This window comes from Triturus cristatus, chromosome 9 (genome assembly GCF_964204655.1).
Source record: "Triturus cristatus chromosome 9, aTriCri1.1, whole genome shotgun sequence".
Classification (NCBI taxonomy): Eukaryota; Metazoa; Chordata; class Amphibia; order Caudata; family Salamandridae; genus Triturus; species Triturus cristatus.
In genome coordinates, this window is record NC_140592.1 from 518,916,203 (window position 1) to 518,941,408 (window position 25,206).

Genomic DNA, 25,206 nt, shown 5'->3' on the forward strand with positions numbered 1-25,206 from the left:
AACATACATCAGGGTTCCCCAGAAGGTAAGTTGTTAAAGGGCTCCAAATATTTTTCGGTCTAGATGCAATCGGAAGCTCCTCAGCATAAATGTCCAGATGATCTTTACAGTGTACAAGGTCCTTGAGCCACACCGTCGTTGTTGGCACCCTCTTCCCACTCCAGTTTTTGGCCACTAGCCTTTTGGCCAATAATAATGCAATAGCCACCAGTTTAAGATAGCTCGGTTAAATTGCCTTTAACAGTCCCAATAAACATACCTGCGGCGTGCATGCTACCTTTTCCATAGTCACCTGCGAGATGATTTGCGCCACATTACCCCAGTATAATGCCACATTCTTACAGCTCCAAGAAATCAGCATTCTCCATCCCACAACACACACAGCAGCAGTCGTCCCGCAGCCTGTATCGATGCAAGCGGACTGGAGTATAATACATCTGCTGTAAATACTTAAAATGTATTATCCACAAGTTGCAATTCACGAGAGGCGCCCAGTCAATGCACAGCACTTAACCCAGTCTTCCCATGACATCTGCACATCCCACAAGGCATTTTAGTCTTCAAAAACACCAGACGTAGCCATTGGGTTTTCAACAAGGGAGGCATTATACAGCCTGGTTATTAGGCCTTTCTTTTCCTCCGTGACTAGTGTGAGAAGTTCGCCTGTTTTATGCTGTCCACTAATTATAGTGGGCACCTTGCACCAGCCCAAACGACCCTTATTGATGATTAGGTTAAAGACAACCTTTAATTAGAGCTATCCCAGTGGTAGCTATGGAGAGCAGCCTTCAGGCTAAGTCTCGAAGGAATGTAAAGCAGCTTGTTTTACCAGATCAGAACCTCCTGAATGACCAAATGAAAGGAGAACCACACAAGAGATATATAAAATATATGTGTTTATTACTAAACACTATCTACTAACCTCTTTATGAGATTAGAGCACAAAGCACACAATATTAAATCACTAGAATGACAGTAAATAGCACAATACACAGCAGGTTCCAGGGGGAGACCGAACCATATACTAAGAAAGTGGTATAACAACCACGACTTAACTAGACACAGTGCCTAGAGCACGTAGAATCGCTGGGACCCCAAGGAACCACCCAAATTAGTGACACACAAAACCCACGGAGGACGGTTGCAGTGTGTGAACACAGGCACGAGCTCCGTACAACTCTATGGGAAAGTCACGGTTGGAATTTTAGAGTTTAAGGTCACTTCGGAGATGACTTTAAGCAAACCCTTTGGAACATGGAAGGTTCGATGGCCAGCACCCTTGAGAGTACCAAGATACACGTGTTACCTATCCCAGAGGAGCCAGGTGCATAGGGGTCAAGTGGTGTCGGAAACCTTTGTCGTTTTTAATGGCTTGATGAAAATAAGTGCTGCTGCCGGGAAGATGATAAGTGTCCGGTGGAATTCAAGCCTGGATTCGAGGTGAGAAGAACCTGAAAGCAGAGGGGACAGAGTCTGGGTCACTTCAGGGTGACCAGGGGCTCAGTAGACGAATGCCCACCGATGTCGGGTGCTTCAGGTGAGAAGATAGGATGCTTGACTCTACAACCACGGGGGCCAGGAGATATCGATGACGACCAAAGCCCAGAGGTGAGCTGTCCCACGAAGGATGTCGAGTGCTGGGGGGTCAGTGTCTGGATCGAACACCAACAAGACTTGGCAACTGCAACCCATGCGGGCAGAGGAAACAAGCTATGGTGAAGACCAGCAAGGTCCTGGGGACTGTCCAAGCAATGGAGAGTCGGGCGCACGACCGATATGGCTGCGCGTCTGTGAGGCTCCTGCCTAGCCGAGCAGGCTAACATACTTTATCCCGATCCTGAGCCGGAGAAACTGGTGAACGAGGGGTCCATTGTCTGGCGGAAGTGTTGCTGAGCCGAACGGTACCAGATTTGCCTGCTGAATGGTTCCCGTTCCGACGGGGGGCACCATCGTGATCTTGGCCGGCCTCTCGCGCCGCGCCCCGGAGCTGAGAGGCGGAAGGCTGGAGTTGGTGGATCCGGCGCTGTGTTGAGGGCGCCCCTGCATTGGTGCACTACCTGGTCTGAGAGACCTACGGCGTAACGTGACTGGCTACCCTGTGGGGGTCTAACGAGGACCGAGTGAGAAGAGCGGGTGCCTCCGCTGCGGCTTACCGGAGCAGCTGGCGCTGGATATCGTGGCGCGAAGACCCTGAGGGTACGAGGCTGGAGGCGGCCGCCTAGCGCCGCGCTGGGGGACATCACCGCGGCTGGGGACGCAGATGACCGGAGAGTTAAGCGGGCCCCCCCGACTTTAGCCTGGTGAGCCACCGCGGTGTCCCTGCCCCTCGTGGGGTGCGGGTGGAGCCGCTTCTGCTGTGCTGATGGGGACGAAAATAGTGGCGGCCATTTTGAGTGCCGGCTGCCCACATTGCGATGAGATCGTGACTCAGGTGAACTGGTTCGCGGTGCCTGCGATCCCGGTGGGGCTGTCACAGAAGTGCCGGGGGTGTGCCTGACTTGATGGCCCGAACGGGGTGAGGACACCGAGCGTGGGGCGATCAGCGGAGTGGACAGACGGCCATCTTGTGGACCCACAGCACCCAGATCCTCTTCCTGGCAAACGGTGGGTGAGTGCGCAGGGCGACTGCTGAGAGAGAGATTGCTCTGTGCTGGCGGCTATGATTTGAGAGACATTGGCGTAGGAGATACAGGCGGAGGTGCGCTATACTTACCAGAGTCGCCGGTGGTTAGGGACTGGTCCGCTGCTGCTCTCCGCGAGTGGAGGAACACGTAGTGTCGGTTGGCAGCACACAGACACATACCCGGATTTGCAGCGGTGCCGTGGCGGGATTGCCCCCTGAGACCCCCAGCGTGTGTGGATCTTGAGGCTCGCAAGATGGGGCGCACGGACGCGAAACAAGCCAAGCTGCCATTTGAAACGCGCAAGGTGCCTAGAGCGGCCTCACAGGAGCAGGTTGAGCAGGGCGCCTCGGACCCACCGGAAGAAGACTGGAAAGCCCTTCTGCTGGGCATGAAACACAGTCTTGCGTCCATAGGCACCAAACTTGACACAATGAATAAGCGAATGGAAGCAGTGGTGCATAAGCTAGATCAACACGAGGAGCGGATCACGGAAGCTGAGACCAGAGTCTCGACTCTAGAGGATGGGGCTGCGTCCAGTCGGGGACACATGATGCAAATGGACAAACTATTGAAGATAATTGCGGACAAAAATGAGGACTTGGAGGCTCGTTCCCGAAGGAACAACGTCCGGATTCTTGGCCTGGCGGAGTCCACGAATGTGGGCCGTATGGAGAATTTAGTTGAACGACTAGTGGTGGAATTATTTGGCAGGGAGTCCTTCTCGGCGCACCTTACAGTGGAAAGGGCGCATAGATCTTTGGGGACCTGACCTCCTCCGGGGGCTCCGCTGCGGCCGGTAATAGCCCGTTTTTTGAACTATCGGGACAGGGATGCGGTCCTCCGCCTCGCCAGAGAGAAAAAGCAAGTACCATATGAAAATACAACGCTGGCGTTCTACCCTGACTTCACTCAATCGGTTCAAGATGCCAGGCATAAGTTCTCTGCAGTCAAAACGAAACTCCAGGAGCAGGACATTACATACGCTATGCTATACCCGGCAAGATTACGGATCACGCATAAAGGCACGCAACATTTTTTCCAGAACCCGCAACAAGTGGAGGAGTATCTCAAGCGTACTCGGCAGGTGACCACTGAGGGCCCGGGGGCCCGAGGGCGCTCCGGAACGAACTCCCCGCTGTCGGACCCAGACTAGAGCTTCCTTCGGGCCTGGAACCCATCTGGAACACTACTGGGCAATAAACTGTCATTGATGGACGCATAGCTGGTGATGTATTAACTTTTCCTCGTTTTGCCAATCTCAGGCATGTAGTCCTGCTTGGCGCCTCCCTGCCGTCCCGCAACAACTGCCTACTTAACGGTGGAGCGGTGAGCGGGTGAAAGTAGAGCGGGAGGAGGGTGGTCGTGGGCCCACGCGTTCCCTATGTGGGCATCCCCCGAAAACCTGAAGTTGTGGGGCGGGCAAAGTGGGAACTTGATGTCTGTTGGGGTGGGGAGGGATTCTGTACTCGGCGTGTTGGGGTTGCCGATGTGGGAGTTGTTGAAAGGGGGGGTGTGTATTAGATACTTGGTTACTGTGGGTGACGCCATTTTGAAAGCAGCAACAGCTACAGGTTCCTCAGGAGCGCACTATGGCAGCTAACAAGCATGATTTTTGTAGCCTGAAGATTGTAACATGGAATGTGCGAGGCCTGAACAACCCTAGGAAAAAAAGACAGGTGCTGGGGTATTTAAATCGGCATCATATTGAGATAGCAATGTTGCAGGAGACCCATCTTGGCCCCGGTGGTAACCCTTTATTTACCTCACAATGGGCTGCGCATCGGTGCTTTGCGAGTTACTCTAGCTACTCCCGTGGGGTGGCTATACTGGTTAAGAGAGGGGTGCCCTTTGTCCCTGGGGGTATAGAGATGGATGATGGAGGCAGGTACTGCATACTTTGGGGGACACTATATTCGCATGGAGTGATGATTGCTAACTATTATGGCCCCAATATAGATGATCCCCGTACCCTGTTCAGATTATGGAATAGAGTACAGGAGATAGACAGCACATATGTCATCTTGGGTGGGGATTTCAACACGACGTTGCAGCCACGATTAGATAGGTCCCGAGTTAATCCATCGCATTTCACGCAAACACACAAAATATTGACTGAAATCATCGGAGATGGTCGATTGTTAGACTCCTGGCGGCACACACATCCTGAGCAACGAGAGGGCACACACTTTTCAGCGGTCCACTCCTCTTGGGCCCGACTGGATTATTTGCTCCTGTCAGCTGGGATGGCGCATTGGCTGCGAGATGCGACTCACTTGGCTAGAACATATTCTGACCACTCTCCAGTATTAGTGACGCTGCAGATTCCTCTGCAGCACTCCCCGTATAGTAGTTGGCGCCTTAATCCTCGGCACTTGCAGGATACTGTATTTAAAACGGAGCTGGAACAAGATATTCGTGATTTTTTTTAACGCAATGTCAAGTCGGTCTCTAGCATGACTGTAGTATGGGAGGCCTTCAAGGTAACGGTGAGGGGATGGTGCTTGTCTAAGGGTGGGGGTATTCTCAAGGACCTGCGCAGAGACCTTTCTCGGCTGGAGGGTGAGTTGAAAGCGCTGGAACGGGAAGCTGGTGGGGATGCGGGAGGAGGAGAGGTTGGGGCTACCATTCGCGCCAAATTGACGGAATTTGAGGTACTGGCGGACAGGGAACTTAAATTTAGAGGGAAATCCCATGTGGCCAGGCGTTATGGAGAGAGGGACAGGCCGGGTAAAGCTCTAGCCAATGCAGTACGCCCCCCCCCGGTTCTCCAACTACATCACGGAGATACAAGATGGGCAGGGTCGGACGCATCGAAATCTTCCGGACCAGATGGCCACCTTCCGTGAGTTTTATAGGGGGCTGTACACTTCTCAGCGCGGCGATCCACTTAACCTGCCTGAGTACCTAGATGATACTGCTCTGGCTTGGCTGAGGGAAAATCAGCAAAAGTTCTTGAACCTAGAACTAGAGCTAGATGAAATCACGGAAGCAATCATGCAGATGAGATCCGGTAGAGCACCAGGATCTGATGGACTGCCTATAGAGTTTTATAAAACATATGCCCACATACTAGCTCCCATTCTGAAGGATGTATTCTACACGGCATTGGAGGAGGGTGGTTTGCCTGCAACCATGCGCGAGGCCCTGATAACCTCCCTGTTGAAACCAGGGAAATCTCCCATCTCTTGTGACTCCTACCGGCGCTTGTCCCTATTAAATTGCGACACTAAAGTATTGGCTAAAGTATTGGTAACTAGGTTAGGCCTATTGATGCAACGACTGGTCCTTCCCGATCAAGCAGGATTCGTCCCAAACCGGGCAACGTCGCACAACTTACGGACGTTAGCCGCAGTACTGCAAGACATAGATCCTAATAGTTCGGCAGTGGCTGTTTTTCTTGACGCCACGAAGGCGTTTGATTCCCTGTAATGGGACTACTTGCTGGGAGTGTTGGAACGTATGGGGCTCCCGTACACTTTCCTAAACTGGATTAAGTTGCTCTATGGCAGGCCGGTTGCATCAGTACTTTTAAATGGGGCTAGGTCTCTGCCTTTTGCTATCTCTAGGGGTACGCGGCAGGGGTGCCCACTATCTCCCATACTATTCGACCTGGCTATTGAGCCCCTGGCGGCGAAGCTTCGCCAACGACATAATGACAAGGCACTGATATACCCTGCTCGTCAACTACTCATTTCTTTATACGCAGATGATATGACATTATATGTACACCGACCCCAGAACAATCGGAACCCTATATTGCGGGAGATAACCAAGTTTGGCGTTATCTCAGGAGTGCAAATCAATTGGTCAAAGTCGGCTGTCTTCCCCCTAACGGATCATACTGTTCCATACCCTATGGATTATCCCCTAGTGTGGGAATCGGAGGACTTGAAATATTTGGGTGTGCACATTTCCAGAGATAGGGAAGTACTAATGAGACTAAATTATGGGACAGCTATAGACAAAATCACTGACGATATTACCAAATGGCTACGACTCCCCCTGTCTATGGCAGGACGGATTTCGTTGATTAAAATGATAGTGTTACCAAAACTATTATATTTATTCGTTAATATCCCATATCACCCAGGGAGGTTCTTTTTTAATACATTGAAAACACAACTTACTTGGCTTATATGGGGCGGGAAGAAGGCGCGATTGAACATGGCCACGCTTGTGTTACCGTACCATCTGGGGGGATTTGGAGTCCCTGACTTTGAATTATATTATTATTGTGCGCAAGCACAGTTTGCCACTTATTGGTTCCACCCGCCGCCTTTTATGCCTCATTTGGCAGTCGAGGATGGATATATGTCCCCGACGCCCCCGTCCGGATATCTCTTTACGGCGGGGAGAGAACAGACGCGAGACCCATCTACTGTGGACTGTACTATACGAGCCTGGCAGCGGATAGCCCACAAATTGGGGGCTCCCATGATGTATTCGCCCAAGGTGGTGTTGGCGAGGAACCCCCTGCTCCGAGTGACGGAGGAGGGTATCTGTCGGAAGATGTTAGAAAACCAGCGATACAGTACTTGGGGAGACCTATACTTGGCAGGGCAGGTCCGCACGAGAGAACAGTTTTTTGGCACACATGAACCAACTGTACTGGACACGTTTTTGTATGCCAGACTCCGGCAAAATGTTAAAGCGGTGACCCCAGAGTTCCCCGCGGAACCGGTCATATTCGCTCCGCTGCATGCTTTTTTGCAGACCTCTCCCCCCCGCCATGCAGTATCGCTACTGTATTAACACGCGCAGGCGGCGGTACCGTCTGCTCCCAGCCGGGCCCGGGGAGAGTGGGATGCGGAATTGGCTAATCCGTTGACGGATGAACAGTGGGACTTTAGCTGCAGACAGACAATGGCTATCACTGGGAATAATAGGCTGCGCGTTATACACTTCAAGTTTTTACACCGGTTGTATTACACCCCAGCTAAATTGAATGGATTTGGGCTACGTGAGAATGATCGCTGTGTGCGCTGTGGGATGTCAGGAGCAGGCTTTGAACATTTGGCTTGGAGTTGCTCCGCGGTGGCTGAGTTTTGGGAATTTACATTCGCTGGTCTTTCAAGTATGATTGGAGTACAGATACAGCCATGCCCCATGCTTGCTCTGCTGGGACTGATTCAAACCGTAAATACTAAATATGAGAAATTCTTGGCTATGGGACTGTTATTAGCTAGGAGACAGGTGGCGAGTAGATGGGGCAGAGGGAGGGCACCTAAGTTTAAGGAGTGGATCACCTCAATGGTTACCTGGCAGGAACAACTGCTTGGATATGCAGATCTTCTTCCTTTAAGATCGCGGCCGAGGGATATAGGGGGTCCTTTAACCACGTATCTGTCGGCACAAGAGGAGAGCCGTGAGGTTGGACATACAGGCACCGCATTGGAAGAGGGAGGTGGGCAGGGGCTTCAGGCCAGTGAATGAGCAATACAGATGGACGCCCGAGCCAGGGGTCGCATAGATGTCCGGATGTACTCTCCATGTTGGGGCGTGGCACGGGGCTCAAAAGGCTGGAGTTAGACGCGCTAGAATACCCTGTGGGGTGGAAGGGGGATAGTTCATAACCGGGAGGAATGAGGCTTCCGGGGCATATATGACTGTCAACTTCGGGTTGGATGGTGGAGTGCACTAGAGGATACTACTGTGTACTATACCTGTTTGGATTCATGGACGAGATTTCTGTGGCTGTATCACCATTATGTAACGGCGGGAAGGGGGATGGTTAATTCTTTGATACTAGGGTACGAGAGAGGACACCAGAGGTGGACGATGCCACAGTCCAAGTTATGCTGTAATGAATACTCTGATGTACCATGCAATGTGTCAATAAAGGTTTTGAAAAATCCCCAAAAAAAATATTTTTTAAAAAAGCAATGGAGAGTCAGGGAACATCTGGAGCAACCAGGAAAGCCCAAGGAAAGTCAAAGTTACCTTCACAGGGACCCACAGGCCAATGGACCAGGGATCGCGAAGGGACTTCGAGCTGAATCATTAAATACCAGCCCACGGAACACTCGTGGAGTGTAGGCCAGAAATCTTCGGTGGAAATACTGCTTGGGGTCAGGACTACAAATAGCCCAAAGCACAGCCTCAGGGATTGCCAAACAGCATATGCTGCTGCAAAAGTACACGGTGCACAGGGGTTCGGGTTGCATGGTTCCCACGAGGGATACTGGTCTCAGACTTGCTGAGAGAACAGATCGACCTCAGAGACCTCGGGAACTCACCTCCTGTGTTGAAGAAATCTTCAGAGTCCTCAGGAGCTCGGGAGATGCAAACCGGTCAGATGCGTTAAGGTGCCTGCTGCTGCAGGGGAGTAACTCCTTTACTCCAAGAGAGATTCTTCAGTTGTCCAGCGAAGCGTAGATCATCGAAGTACTTGGTTTGTGTAGCAGACTTTAGCTCACGTAAAATCTAAAGTCCTGTAGTCAGGGTTCCTACTTTATACCCAAGGTAGGGGTGGGACAAACTCTGGGGACCCACCTATGGGAGGGTCAGGACAGAGGGGTGGCTACACCCATGTCCTTTGTCCAGTTGCGTGCCAGAGCAGGAGCAAATGGCTCCTGCAACCAGTTTGAACTGGACTATGCACAGGGACCACAAATGTGCCCCCAGTGCAGACTTCAAACACTCTCAGAGTGCACCTACTCAGCCCCAATACACTAAATCCTGTCTGGGAGGTGGTCACACCTCCCTGTGACAGGAAACCTGCTGTCAAGCCTTCCCCTGCTCGAGCTTGGCTCAGCAGCAGGAGGGCAGACTCATGTCTGTGGCTGGCAGCATCCATTTTGTGATGCCCAGGTCGAGAAAGCTGGTACCGGGTAGCCCGGTGACCCACAGTAGTGGTTCTAGAAGGAAGGAATCATACCTCCCACATCAGTTACTGGTGTAGAGGTATGATTCCAAGGTGTTTAACACCAAACACGACATGTTTCTAAGCAGCCGTTTTAAAGTTAGATTTACCGCAAGGTTATAATGCACTTAAATATAAATGGTTGGCTGGATCACAAACAACCCCGGAAAATAGGTTCCGAAGGCTGCAGAGTGGCTCTGCTCATGCAGGGGCACCCTCTCACATAAAACCCAGCACCCCGCCTTCAGGATTGATAAGGCCTGCCATAGGGGTGATTGATAAATGTATATGTGCAGTGATTTAGAATAGATATAGTGAACCTATATCTAAGTAAGGAGTGCATGCACCACCTTACACAGGCTGCAGTAGCAGACCTGTGGTGTCAATTTGAATGGTCTTTCAGGGGTGGCACAATACATGCTGCAGCCCCTGGGAGGCCTCTGTGGTACCTATGCCCTGGGTACATAGTATACCACATACTAGGGACTGCTAAGGGTACCCCAGAATCCAATCTGGAGTGTACCTAAAGTACATGCAATCAATTTAGTGGAGAAAGCAGCTAGACTGGGGTCCTGGACAGCAGGATCCCAGTCAGTCTAAGTTGAAAACAGTGATACATCAGCAAAAAGTGGGGGTAACTATAAGAAGCAGATCCTACTCTCCTACAACCAGCACACCTGAAGTGCATTCAGAGGCTTCGGCTCGTCCGGGTAGAGCATTCAAATGGCAGCCCGCAAACTAACATACGGAAGGCCCAGCATGTTCGTGTACTGTTTATTTGCAGTGAGGGCTGCCAGCGATATACAGTTCCTGCTCTGGTACAGATCACCCAATATAGCCATTCCAGCCCTCCTAGAGTGTCCAATGGGTCCTGCTGCTGGGAAACAGATATGCCAGGGTGTGCTTCAAGTAACAATGCCGGCGCATAGAGATAATCCCTTCCTGTTCTCACCCGCAGCTCATTCCATGCATGATTAGTGCAGTTCACTGTATTAATATGCATCCTAGAATTAAGGGGTCGTTTGTAGAGCATCGCCGCTGATAGGGGCACTGGATGGACTTCGTCCGACTCCACATCCAAATGAGGCAAAACTTTTTGCGGGAAGTGCCAATAATGAGCGAAGTGTGCTTATGCACATAGATTGTAGAGACGCATGTCTGGCGCACAAAAACCACCCCGCTCAAATGATTGGACCAGTGTTTCCCAGCTACATCGCAAGTTCTTACCCGCTCAGACCAATAACGACAGACATGTCTGGAGTGACTTAAAAAAGGCTTTAGTCAGCACTATTTGAATGTTCGTGAACAAATACAAGAATCTGAGTAGAATCGTCATTTTTATAACAGCGATGCGGTCCGCAAGAGATAGTGGTAAATGCATCCATCGGGATACCTGGTCTGTCAATGTCGTAACCGCCTGCCCATAGTTCATTTGCACCACCACCTCTGGATCCCTATGCACCCAAATACGGGATAATTGACAGCTTCCGTGGCCCACTTCAGCGGATACTCAAATTCACATAGCGTCGTACACATTGTGAGCAGTAGTTTTATTGACTTGTCCCAATTTATATTAAGGCCTGAATACCCACCAAAAATCCCACACATACAGCAGCATATCGTCCACATAGAGATATGGCTAGAGGCGGCAGCCGGAACCCCACCACCGCCTGTTTGGGCAGCTGTCTGATTTTACATGCCAGGTGTTCGAGCACTGATGAAAAAAGCATGGGCGACAACGGACATCCCTGCTTCGTCCCGCTACATACTCTGATGGGATCCGACACAAACGTATTGACCCTAATCCTTGCCGTTGGTGCGGCATATAGCAGATATATCCATTGCACAAATGGAAGAGGGAGCCCCATGCGTCACAATACAGCAAACATACAGCCCCACTGTATGGAGTCGAAAGCCTTAGCAGCATCGAGTAATACCGCCACAGCTCTCCTCTCAGGGTCTGGCTGATGTAGTGTTGCGAACAAAGTCCTCAGATTATGTGTCGTAGACCGCTACTGAACAAAGCCTGACTGATCTGGCAGCACCAGATCAGGCACCAGTGGCTACAATCTCAATGCTCTGATTTTGGCAAGTATTTTTATATCAATATTTATTAGAGAAATTGGCCGGTATGATTCGCAATGCTTAGAATCTTTATCTGGTTTTAGTAGCATAACTATTAAGGCCTCCCTCAATGTGGGCCGTAGGACCCCACTCTCATATGCTTTCACATATACTTCAACAAGCTGCGGGCCAGCAGATCAGCATACTTCTTTTAAAATTCACCAGGCTGACCATCTATGCCCGCAGCTTTACCATTCTGCAGTTTTTGTACGGCCTCTTTGACATCGTCTACTGTTAGAGATTGGAGCAAATACTCCCTTTGTCCTGATGACAGCCATCCCTGTGCCACATCCTCCAGATAATCAGCTATCTCTCGCTCTGTTCTGTAGCCCCAGTCTGGTGTGCGTATAAGCCACCATAATACTCAGTAAATACTAATAGTATTTCCTGCGTCATGTATCTTGGCTCCGAGTCTATATCCAGTATCTCAACTATGTGACCCTGCTCTCTATGTTCAGACAGTTTTGTAGCAAGCGTCCGTCCTGCCCTGCCGCCCTCCCCCTACGCTCTGGCCGTCCAGCGTCTAGACATAAAGTGCACCTCTTGCTCTGCAGTTTCTGAATGCTTTATAGTTAACCCCCTTCATTAGTGCAAGAGCATCAGGCGTCAGTTGGAGCTCATATTGCCTTTCCAGATTTTGGAGCTTACTCTCTATGTCTGCCATCCTGTTGCGCAAGGATCTCAAAACGCCCGCCTGCACTCCCATGCATTCACCCCGGATCGTCACTTTAAAGGCTTCCCAAAGTGATCCTGCCTTCTCTACGGACCCCTTATTACCCTGGAAAAAAGTGCTGATGGCTGTCCCTATTGTAGTGCAGAACACTGGGTCCAACAAGTATGCAGACTGTAATCGCCACTGAAATGGAGGCCTTGTGGAGGTCAGAACTGCCAGTTCCAATAAGTCCGGAGCATGATCAGATAGCGTTCTAGCCAAGTGCTCCACTCTCAGCGCCCAGGCACTCACTTCCATAGATAACAGTCAATAGTCCAATCGGGACCAGGAACCATGCACAGAGGAGATAAATGTGCCCTCTTTCACATCCGGATGCCGTATTCTCCATGCATCTACCAGCCCTTTTGCATGCATAATCTCTTATACTGTACGGGCCGCTTGTTTCCTGTGCCAATCTGAAGCAGCAGATCTAGCCATACCCGGGTCTAAGTATACATTGAAATCACCACCCCAAATAACCAGGGCAGAGGGGAGTAGACCCAATCGCCTCCAAATTTCCCTATAGAAGGCTGGATCATCAACATTCGGCCCGCATGTATTAATCATCACCACCCTCGACCATCCCAGAATGCACTGTATCAACAGAAATCTGCCCGTCCAATTCAGCATTAAGGAGCGTAAATGGAGTACCCTTTTTTACTTGGAGCATGATCCCCCTGGAATACATAAAAGATGACGAGGCCACCCTAACAACTGTTTTTCAATAAGAAAGTTATGCCGTTCCTCTCAAGCAAAAAAGTGCAGAGTCAAGGAAGACAGGGGTCCCAGGTGCCCCAAGAACTGGGGTCAGTATGGGAAATCCATAAATCGGATAGTAATGCCCTCACACACCCTTGCAGGTGTCATGCTTCATCATCCGGGCTGCTCCTCGTCGGGTCAGCAGTGCAATACCCGACGGGCTCCCTGTAGTAGGGGCTCTTTGCCGGAGATCTTTTTATCCGAATGCCGTATGGTGAAGTGCGGGTGTGGGGGCAGAACCGTGTAGATGAAGTGAAGTGAATTAAAATAGGGTTGGGAGTGCCGAAGTAAACAAGTATTTATTCTGGAGGTCTCCTTACCTAAGTAAAAACAAAAAACAAGGCACTAGCCTGAGTGTAATGTCTCGTGTAGTGTAATTCCTTGTTTTACCAAGTGTGGGTCAACATGTTTCTCGCTCCTGGAATAATATCCACGCGATTCTTCAGGACCTAAATAATAACTATCTACACCTAAGTTGTGTGGTAGATTTTCTACTCGCGATGGTAGCGTCTAATGGTTATAGTACCTGGATCTAGCCTAATCAATATGATCCCCAGGCATCAACAGTACCCGGTGGGATATGCATAGCGCTTGGTTCCTAGAGTTGTAGGAGGTTGAGGCACGTTGTGCTTGAATGTAGACCTGCTCTGTCTCCCGGGACCCCCTGCCACTTATTGTTCAACAAATTAAGCACTGCTGTCACTCATGAACTAATACACATTACACTTAGTAAGAATTATGGCATAGTGCCCATTACCATGTGTTGATCTGTCTTACACCTGAATGGGCCCACCAGATCATTTGTAGGAACACTACCTCTGGCATATGGTGCGATCTGCTATCCAGCAATTGGTAGAATGGATATAAAACAATTCCCTGTGGGTCGATCTGTGTCACACCTAGGAGGAGTCATAGTCCAGATGGACACATCAGAGCATATAATTGTATCCTTCTCTTCCTCTCAAGGATTAACCACCAACAGCCTGTGTAATAAAACCTAAACTGTTCCGAAATGTTGAAGCAAGTTATGATTATCAAAAAGGGGAACAAGCCTATAATACGAACTGATCGTGTAATGCCCATTCACATGAGTCGCTCCTCTGACACTCTTGGGCCTACCCAAGATGATATAACACAGTTGGTGGTATTCTCTTGGCCAGACCACCATAGCATATACTATAAAGAACTGTATAATTTCTATTCCCATATTTTGCTTCTCTGACGTTACAGTGGGAGCTTCAGGGCATTACTGTGGTCAGTGGAAACATACACCCCCTAAGTGGCAGTCCACATGTAATATAGTTTCAGCTGTGTGAGGCAAATCGCTGTAGGAACCTAGGTACCTGCATGGGTGTGTATATTCTCACACATATCCTAAACAGCTGTGCATGCACAGACTCATTGCTTTCGCGGCAATACTTACAAAACATGAAAACTCTTAATTCTAGGCCACAATGGATTTATATGGCACTTAGCTGCCCATTTATAGGCTTTAATGCATAAGCATCCTACCCTTTCCCATCCATTCAGCCTTGTGCCTATGTGCAGCAACAAATCACAAGAACAGCAGAAATCTGGTCCTTCTGTATTACACCAAAACACTACCCATAGAGTTCATTCAAAAGACGCATACTTTCCCAGCGATGTATCAATGTAAATACAATGCAATGTGCCTTTGTGCAATTACAAAATTGTATCCATCATGAATGACAGTTACATTTAGAGATGTGCTAACGACTATGATGAATGAAACAACAAGCACTGGTAAACTCAATGTTCCACTACAGATTATGCCAGGTCTCTGGGACAGCTAATTTCTACAATGTTATGTTATATTACAGCATATTTATAAAGCGCACGTACACCAAAAACGTTTCATGGCACTGAAAACACAGAGGCAATGGAGACTCAAATCTTAACCATACGCCTATCTAAAGAGCCAGGTTTTTAACGAGGACAACAATATCTAATGGCCCACACTGCTATTGCATAGTTTCTGTTAGAATTCCAAGGCCAACTGCTTTTTTTGGTGATAGAAAGGGTGACCCATCTCCAATGGATGGATAGAGGGATTCAAACTACGCAGTTTGATCATCACAATCTCCGTTTTATCTGAGTTCAGCTTCAATTGATGACAATTCATCCAGTCACGGATGTAGGGCATAGCGCTCTGGAAAAAACTCTATAGATTCCGGTGAGTCATCAACTGCATGTGTTCAGCGTAGTTATATATTTCCACCTTTATCCTTGTAAGTAGTGCTTTTCTCGAAATTTCCCTTGCATTGGAATCGAATAGTAATCTGCCTAACCAGACTACTGTGAGAAACAGTACCACTTTCATGCGTTATAACTCACTTTCACATACTACCAAGATAGGTATGAGTGGCATAGAGACCTGATTCACTACTTTTCAATCCAAATAACTGACTGACATGTCGACCACTCAAATCAATTTCACATTTCGCTATACTAATTCACCACTAATTCTTTATGGGTTCCGGAGTAGTGTGCTACTCGCCGAAAAAGCGCTCCGACGCCTCGTCAGGGGTAGGAAGCCCTAATTAAACGCTATTAACAATACAATACCGGCCGCCACCAACCATGCTTTCTTAAAAGACCAGGGCAGGTCCTGCATGGGTTTTGCTCCTGCCTTAGCACTCAGTATTCCTTCAAACACCAGACACCAATCCTCTAGACCAGCAAACACTTCATGTAAGGTGCACTGACCCTCTTTTGGGAAAGTCCAGAAGTGCTCTCCATTTCCTAAATGGTTGAGGGAAGCCTCGCTGGACGTCACAGCCAGCGCTGACTTTACGCTGTATCCTCTAGCCCATTGTCCGGCCGTAAAACACTCACAAGATAACGGTTTCAGCCGTGATTCTGTTTTTTTCACGCATGGTTTACTCACGCTGACGTGAACTAAAGACAGAGCCGTAAGCCGGTTTCCGGGTGCAAAGCTGCTGCGTGCTTTGGCCGCGCTTCGGACCTGCACAGTGTATTTTCTGACAGCTTGGCCTTTTGGGGAATGTTGGAGGCGGGGTCAGAGCTTCTGTTCTCGTCAAAAGCGTCTACGGGGAGCCAGGCAGAGGCCGCACATGGACGTCGTCCATCATAGGAGGGAGCCGCATTACAGCAGAATATTGGTGGGGCCTTTGACAACAAGCTCAATTTTGAATATAAATCAAGAGAACTCCAGGTGGAAGGGAGTGGGCAAACATATCTTGTAATATGCATTCAATCTGATCAAATTCCACACCTCTAATTTCATTGGCAAACCTCTGCGATTGCCCACTCTGTGCACACACGTCCCCTCTGCTCATGCACTGCCCTCTTTGCTCCTTTCCACTTCTACTCACACACTGCCCAGCCTATAAACACTCACTGCCCTCTCTGTCCCCTGCCCTTCCCCACCCTGTTCCATGCCTCCATCTAAACACACACTGCGCTCTATGCTGGGAGGGGTGGCAACTTTTCTTCGAAGACAAGCATTGGCATAGCCAATAGGTCTCGCCTTTGGGACCATATAAGTGCTTAGCCAGAGGTTATGGTTTGGCCTTTATTTTTAAGCTATGTTGTAGAGCAGCGTGGCTGCTGTGCAGCATGTTGAAAAGTTATAATAAACAAGAATGGCCACATTATATTGTAGGCACATGCATGGATTACCACGTGAAATGACGCAGGTGCCTTTTTTGAACTTTTATGATCCAAAAAGGAATGCAATAGCTCTCGCATTTGCTTGAGTTAGAGCAATTGGCGTTGTAAACAATAATGTCTTTTACCTATAAGTTGTAGAGTGTATGCATGTGGTGTGTAGTCGAATTATGTGAGTTGGCTTGGAATTGTTAGTTGTGGAATTGTGTGGCATGGAATTGTGTGGTGTGGAGTGGATTTGTGTAGTGGAATTATGTGGCATGGTTTACAGTTGAAATATGTGGATAGTAATTATGTGGTATTGCGCATATTGGAACTATGTGGAGTGGGTGTTATGGTGTGTAATTATGTGGAATGGTATTTTGGGTGTGAAATGGTATGTAGTGGAGTTTAATGATGTGGTGTGCTGTTGAATTTTGAAGCATGATGTGGAATTATGTGGTTTGGATTGTATGTATGTGGTGGTATGTAATTGTGTTTTTGAGTTGAATTATGCGGTTTGTTGGTGAATTATGTAGTGTGGAATGAAAATGTGTGGAGTTGAATTGTGTGGCATGGAACTGCGTGACATTGAGAGAAAGAGCAATGTGATAGAGAAATTCAGGAAGGAAGGGAGGAAAGGAGGGAGGAATTAAGAGAAGGAATGGAGGAAAGATGAGGGGATGTGAGAGGAAGGGAAGGACGGAATGAGGTAGAGAAAGAGGAAAAAGGGATAGGAGAGAAAGCAAGAAGAAAAAAAGAAAGGATTTAGTGAAATGCGGAAGAGCAAGATATGAATGACTGGATTAAGTGAAGTTGAAATAAGGTTTGAAGAAATAAGGCTGAGTATATAATTACGGAGTGAAGAGAGGGATTAAGATGGGCAAGAAGGAGGAAAGGAGGTAATGAAGAAAGATAGGGAGGCAGAGAGGATTCTAGGCAGAAGGGGCAGTGGAAGTAAATAGGAAGGAAGGGTTTGACGGAAGGAGGAATCGAGGAAGTAGGAAGAGATGGTTTAAGTAATGAAGAATGGAAAAAGGAGGGAGGGTAAGGAACAAAGGAAGAAAAGAAGTAAAGGGGATTACGGAGGCCAATAAGGAAGGGAGGGATGAGGGAATAAGAAGGAGAGAGAGAAATTGTGAAATTAGGTTTGGATAGGCAGTCAATCAGTCAGTGTTGGAGTGCAGTGGTTGGAAATGCAGCCCCTTCTTCTTGATAAAAGAAAATGGCATATATCAGTTGATGTGTTGCTCAGCCTGTTACTGCTCTTCTACACCTTTTATTGCTCTGAATTGTCATTCTGTTTGAAATGGTAGCATGACCAAAACACATGAACAGTGATATGTTTCACTGATGCAGGAGCTACATTGAGATATTTGTGAACAATCTGAATACTCTTTTCTGTTCATAGCTGGTAAGTGGTTCTTATGGCAAGTGGTTGTTCTGCCGTGGCATCTATTCAGGTTTTCACCAAAAGCCACAAAGAGCTTGAAAGATTACTCGTTTCCGTTTTCATTTCCACTTCAGTACTTTTGAAAGTACCAAAGACCACCAGTTAATTCATCATAACAAATTTCCTTTTTTTTTTTTTTTATTTATGCTCGTAAATACATACAAACTGGGGACATACAATGTTTGACATTCCCGCATTGTACATTAGCGCTCCGATAGGCACATTTTTATAGTCCACATGTCGCAGAAAAAGTAAAAATAAATAAATAATATAGCTTTTGTTAATTGAGTTCATTAATCCAGTCATTAAGTGGTCTCCAGATCTTGAGGCCCTTAATTCTTCCTCTTTTACCCTTTCGGGCATAAAGGGCCTTCTCCAGGTTGAATATATGGAGCATACACATTTTCCATTGTCCACATGTGGGTGGTAGCGGATTTAGCCACGAGGAGGCAATACATAGTCTGAGTATTGACATAGCAATACATAAAAACTCCTTACAATTATCTACAGGTGTAGATACTCTGAGTAGCATAAGTTGGGGGGTTAACAGCAGATTTCTATTCAAAACATATTGCAGAAACAAAGTAACCTCCTGCCTTAATTTATCCAAAACCGGACATGCAGAAAAAATATGCACCAAATCTGCCCCCAAAATATTACATCTAAAACAGTAGATACCCTCCGCGCCCCCCCATTTAGCAATTTTAGAAGGGGTAATATAAAGATCAAAAAATGTCTTGTAGCATTGCGCCCTAAGGTTTGCTGTGGATAATACAGTATTGGCCAATACAACAGCTCTTTCAAAACCTGGGTCTGTAACCTCAAGCCTTTCTTGCCATTTTACAGAGTGTTTCTCAATACCATCTGGAACCCCATCAAGAAATATCCTGTAAAGTTTTGAAATTGACGGAGGATCATTACTGGTAATGGCCTCCAGCAGAGGTATCATAGAGTAGCCATTTACACCACCCCTTTTTTTAGTAATAAAGTCCCTTAATTGTAGAAACTTGAAAAAATCTCTATTACTGAGATTAAATCTATTTTTAATTATTTCAAATGTAGCTGGTTGATCCCCATCCAATAGGTCCGCAATACTGCGGACACCCGCCTTTATCCACCTCCCAAAGTATCCATCCAACAGTATTGCGGAGATCTGGCTGTTATCCGAAAATGGAGTATATCTGCTGAACCTGCCCATGCCGAGTTTTTTTCTGACATGGGTCCAGTTTTGATATGCGGTTATCAAAATCTTGAAACTAGTTTCTTTTAAATAACTAGTCTCGTATATTTTTAGCAAACATCTCCTGGCACCCAAACCCATTAGAATCTCAAATATAGAGGGTACATCATTTGGGGTCACAGATACCTTATTATCTGCTCGAAACATAGGCCAATAATATTTAAATGACGCCGCTAGGTAGTACAATCTAATATTGGGTAATCCTAATCCTCCTCTTTCAACTGGGAGTGTTAGAAAGCAATTTGCGCGGCGCGTTTTTTTAAAAGACCAAATGAATCTCGCTATCTCGCGGTCAATCTGTCGGAACCATATATTATTTATTTCTAAGGGTATTGTGCGAAAAATGTATAATAATTTCGGCAGGACAATCATTTTGATCAGATTACATCTCCCTATAATTGATAATTTCAGATTGTCCCATCGACCCATATCCTTCTTAATTTTAGAAATTATAGGGGTGAGATTAACATCAACTATTTCCTTGGTTTGGGCCTTGTCTCTGATCCCAAGGTATACCGCCTCCTCGACTATTCTTTCATCCGTAGAGGCCATATATTTATTTACTAAAATCTTGAGTTTTTTCCCTGTTAAGCCTATACCCAGGAAATCTACCAAATTTCTCTGCAAGCATTTCAACTTCGACCAATGTATTAGATAATTCTGAGGTAACAATAGCGACATCATCTGCATATGCCAACATTTTCGTAGCCGTATTATTCAGGATGAAGGGAGATATATTCTCAGAAGCCTCCAAGAGTCTAAGAAAAGGATCCATATATAATGCATATAACAATGGCGAAGATGGGCAGCCTTGTCTTGTCCCTCTTTCTATAGAAAAGGGTTCAGAAAGATATCCCATAATCTGGACCTGAGCTAGAGGTTTATGGTAAAGAGCCTGGATTGCCCTAATAAAGCCTCCTCCTAGATTATTCGCTTCCAGACATTTCCACAAATAATTCCAAGAGACGCGGTTGAACGCCTTTTCTGCGTCTAAAAAAGCAGCCGCTAAGGGAAGCATCCAATAATGTGATAAGCCTCCTTATATGATTCTCTGTTCCCCTTCCCTGAATAAATCCATGCTGCCATCGGGAGACCAGTTGCTGCATAACTCTATTAAGGCGGGAGGCAAAAATCTTAGAATATAATTTGGCATCACTATTTAGGAGCGTGATTGGTCTATAGGAACCCATATTTAACGGGTCTTTCTCCTTCTTTAAGAATATTACAATATTTGCCGACCCCCAAGACAACGGTGGAGCATCTCCCCCCTTAATGGTATTAAAGAGAGCTAGAAGCTCCCTTCCTATCTCCTTACAAAAAGTTTTATAGAATTCTAATGGTATGGCATCCATACCAGTAGCTTTTGCCGACGGTAGATCATATAGTGCCTTCTGAAGTTCCTCGTATGAAATTTCTAAATCGAGGTGGAATGCCTCCTCATTTGTCAGTTTTACTTTGGGTAAAAAAAGAGAGTCAAGGCCTTCTTCCAATAATGTATCTGCTGTATACAAAGCCCTATAATAGTCTTTAAAAGAGTCTCAGATTTCTCCCTCATCAGAAATTATGTCGCCATTCATATTTTTAATTTGGCCTATGTGTCGAGCAGATATTTGTTGCCTAGTCTTGACTGCAAGTAGTCGCCCGACCGTTTCGCTGTATTCATAGCATTCTTGCTTTCTAGCTAAATATGTGCCTGTTAACTTGTTTAAATACAGATCACTTAGGGCTAATTTAGTCACTGAGATTGAGTCCAAGATTCCTGTTAGTTCAATTTTATCTCTCACTTTTGCTATTAATTCTGTTTCCAGCTGAGAGAGCTTCTGATAGTAACACTTAACTTGCGAGATATGTTTCTTCCTTTTAAGCGTTCCGAAGCTAAGAGTCTCTCCTCGTGTCCAGGCCTTAAATGTATCCCAAACTACCCCTGGGGATGCAGTACCCTTATTAATGCTAAAGAATTCCCCTATCCTACTTCTCATATAATTTCTATAGTCTTGGTCTAAGAGGATAGCCCTTTCAAATGTCCATTTTTTATATATATTTGCCATACCATCTAGAGGAAATTGAAACACCAGAGGGTTATGATCTGTTAATACCCTAGGGTATAGTTTGATTTATGCTTCCTTTAGTAATAATGGGGAGACAAAAAAATAGTCTAACCTGGCAAATTTTTGATAGGGTGCTGAATAGTAAGTGAATCCTGGATCTAGGCCCCTTAATTTAGGCCAAACATCGATAAGTCCCAAATCAGATATCAAATCGTTTAATGCCTTGCGTGTTTGCGGTTTACGTTCTAAAGTTACAGTGCTGCCTACATTTTTAGCTCCATTTACGTTTAGATCCCCACATAGGACATAAGGCGCTGGCCAGGATGGATGCTCCGTTGATATATATATCTCAGAACTGATGGATCGTCTAATACCGAAGAATATATTGAGCCTAAAGTAAACACTCCTGATCCACATTTAATAGTCATTAAGGTCCATCTTCCCAGACTATCCGCGGTTGTTCTATCACATTTGATACCACTATTTCTACAAAGTACAGCAACACCCTTTGTCCTGCAGTCCTGAGTGGTATGGACAAGTCTTTTAAACCCCTAATAAGTTATTGTCTTTACTAGCTATGTGTGTCTCTTGCAGACATACCAGGTCTATATCAAGGAATTTAAGGTCTTCTTGGAGATTTCTTCTTTTATTTTTATCATTAAGACCGCATATATTGATAGAGGCTATACGAATATGAGATCTAGCTATTATTTGCTCTTATTATCTCCCTCAATATTGTCTTGCCACTCTGGAATGATTTTTTAAGTTTATGACCTTCATTATTTAATGACTTATTAAGAACAGTAATCCCCTTGAAATTAAAATTCAAATAGCAGAAATAACACGCAGAAAAAAACCCATATCCATCCCCAGCTGTGCAAAATTTACAATACTTGTGTCAACTGTGTCGAAAACGAGCATTTCCCCCCCGTACCCCAACACCCCCCCCCCCCTCCCCCTGATCCCTCCCTCTCCCTTTAAGTGAGGCAAAAGGACCATAGGTCCCTAGTGATATGGAGCCGGGGAGCTCCCCTGCAGATGCCCCTCCCAAAAAAAAAAAGAAAAATAAGATAGCCAAAACACACCAGCACATATAAGATAAAGCTGGAACTAGTTAGCCTAAAACAAAAAATAAAGATAGGTAGCAACAGAGCGTAGAAAGCCCCACATAATTATAGAGCCTAGACCACAAAAACTCCTATATTGTATTTAGAAACTCGTTGGCCTGTATTTCAGATGTAAAAAAAGATATTTGGCCCTGATGCAAAACTTTTAGCTTTGCGGGATTAAGCAGGAACATTTGTGCGCCCTTCGCCTGAAACAGTGGCATCAGCGAGCGAAGCTGCCACCTTCGCTCAACAGTAGCCTGACAGAAATCTGGCCTAACAAAAAATTCTTGACCCTTTCCTTTTCTCTTACGATTAGGTCTAGCTGCATCATAAACCGCTTCTCGTGCCAAGAAATTATTGAAAGAGATCAAGATGGCACGGGGTCGCACATTATCTTGATTTAGCTGTTGTCGCATCTTGAAAGGGAACCGATGGGCTCTTTGTATTTCAGTCTTCCAATCCCAGTTCTTTAGATCTGGGAATGCTTCCATGAACAATTCTACAACAAACTGACGAACATCTGAAGTTTCTAGGCCCTCGTGTATACCAAGAATGCAAAGGTTATTCCTTCTCATTCGATTTTCCAGATCGTAGAGCTTCCAAGAGACATCATCCTTCTGATTTTTCAGCATCTCTGTAATCCCTCTCTGTGCGCTTAATTCATCCTCCAGTTTTGAAATCCGATCTTCAACTTCGCATGTTCTAGCCGCTATGTCTGCACAGGTTTTAGCCACTCTTTTGATTGAGTTTTGAAGTTTGCGGCAGGCACTTTGGGCCCGTAAGCTTTCCGCCCTGGACTCTGCTCTATGTGCCACAAAAAGCTGAAAAATGGAGTGTAGAGTGACTTCCTTAGAGGGTTCATGCTCCCCGCCAAGGCTCAGATTATCGACCCTTTCTCCGGTTACTGCACCAGCGTTATTACTGGAAAACGAATAGTCCCAGGACAGTGACTCCTGTATATCACTTACAGACGGCCCTCCCAATATCCCTTGTACCTTGATTTTCCGGGTTGTATCAGGCTCAGGCCCAGGCGGTGTCTTTTTGCCTAGTTGACTGTCTTCATCAAAAGAGCCGATGCTATCGCTATCGTCCCCAAGCCCTACTTTACCCAGACTGCCCTCTTCTGATGACGATGGATCGGACATCGAGTAGAATTTGTCCCCTGTTTCCAGCTCCTTGAAGTTGTCCAGTCCTTCATCCACTAAGACCCCCATAGGTGTGCCTCCGTCCGGGATAATTGTGCCGCTTCCATTACTGCAGGTACTTTTCTTGCTTGTAGTCCCAGGATCAGCTGATAAGACTACAGGACCCATAGTTCCACTGCAGCGCTCACTAGCGTCCCGAGCTGGACCATGGTTCCAGCTTTCTTCCTCCAGAGATGAGGCAGTTCCAGGATCGATGGTCGGAGTGGAGTCTTTGTCTCGCCTTGCTAAATCGGGTAAGGGGTAATCTGCCTGCATAGTGGCTGATTTCTTTCCGTTTTTAGCGCTCGGCACTTTAAAAAGAGGATGAGTGCCCTGTTTAGTACGAACAGATTCAGGCGTCCCCTCTTTTACTCCGGCTTTCGATGCAGCGGTTGCAGACAACTTCTTTGAGTTCTTCGCCGGGTTGTTACTGCTTACACCAGATTGCCGGGACTTAACATTCTTGGGGGGAACTTTCGGGGCCATATTGATTAGCACCGGCACCGCCGTTGAGCTCACTGACCGCCAATCTCGGAGCGACGCGAAGCCTCTAACCAAGGAACACAGTTCGGCTTGTGAGAGCAGCGTCAGGCGCCAGAGCATTCCGGTCCGTTTTGCTGGTGTGTTTTCCTTTGTAAAATTTCAGCTAGGAGACATTAGCAGCAGCAGCAGGGGAGCCCGTTACGTCCAGCTCACTCGGCTGGCTGACCAGCCGCCATCTTGCCTCAATTCTCTGAATCATAACAAATTTCCATCCAACCACAATTAGATAAAAGTAATTGCTGCGGTTTCGGTGTAAACACCGCATAAAGCAAATAAACTCTCCAAAATGGCAGTGTTGCGTTCCAGGTCACGGAAAGTTTGTGTGTGGGGGAGAGAAATCAGTTGACACATGACAACTTTGACTCGATACTGACAGGTATTTAACGAAAATTGTGCCAATGGCAAGAATCTAATTGCGTAATTTTACTTTCAAGAAGGTTGAAATTGCAAAATAGTAAAAAGAGCTGGGTGATAAGTAGAAAGTTAGGAATGGTATCTGGCCTATTAAGTGGTTGTTCGGAGACACCGCTTGGGAACAGAAGGTAGGAACACCGATCGCTTGGGGCACCAAGGGAATACCCGCCAGCAAGGTAGCTCAGTGAGTTCATATACATGCTACTGATGTTGCAGGGATTCTGCTTATGCACAGAACTATGCGCAGGAGACCAGGACCTCAGAGAATTGTGGTGTACCAGAAAACTCCCCTCAGAACCCAGAACCCCTTATCCGACTAGCTTAGTATCCCATTCGTTAGCCTAGATCTAGCAAGGCGGTCCCAATGTATCGACAAACCAGAACAAGCGACTTAGATATTTCTCAGGAGTGGTGGGAGTCCGAAATACCTGTTCGTATCTATTTGTTAGTCCACAACATAATAATACAGACACGGTAAAGTTTAAAGAGTTTATTTTATAAACC

At 46.8% G+C, this 25,206-nt stretch overlaps 1 protein-coding gene across 3 annotated transcripts in view; it reads right to left on the minus strand.

The window, feature by feature from the left end:
- LOC146798226 (uncharacterized) overlaps positions 1 to 25,206 on the minus strand; it is a 1,134,427-nt gene that overhangs the window by 449,992 nt on the left and 659,229 nt on the right. The window contains exon 1 of one of the 3 annotated variants that reach the window (XR_014968642.1): positions 15,809 to 15,906. The exons of the other annotated variants lie outside the window; for them this stretch is intronic. The gene's annotated coding sequence lies outside the window, so the exon portion shown is untranslated. Of the gene's footprint in view, positions 1 to 15,808; positions 15,907 to 25,206 lie in introns of those variants that run through there. 3 annotated transcript variants of the gene reach the window in all.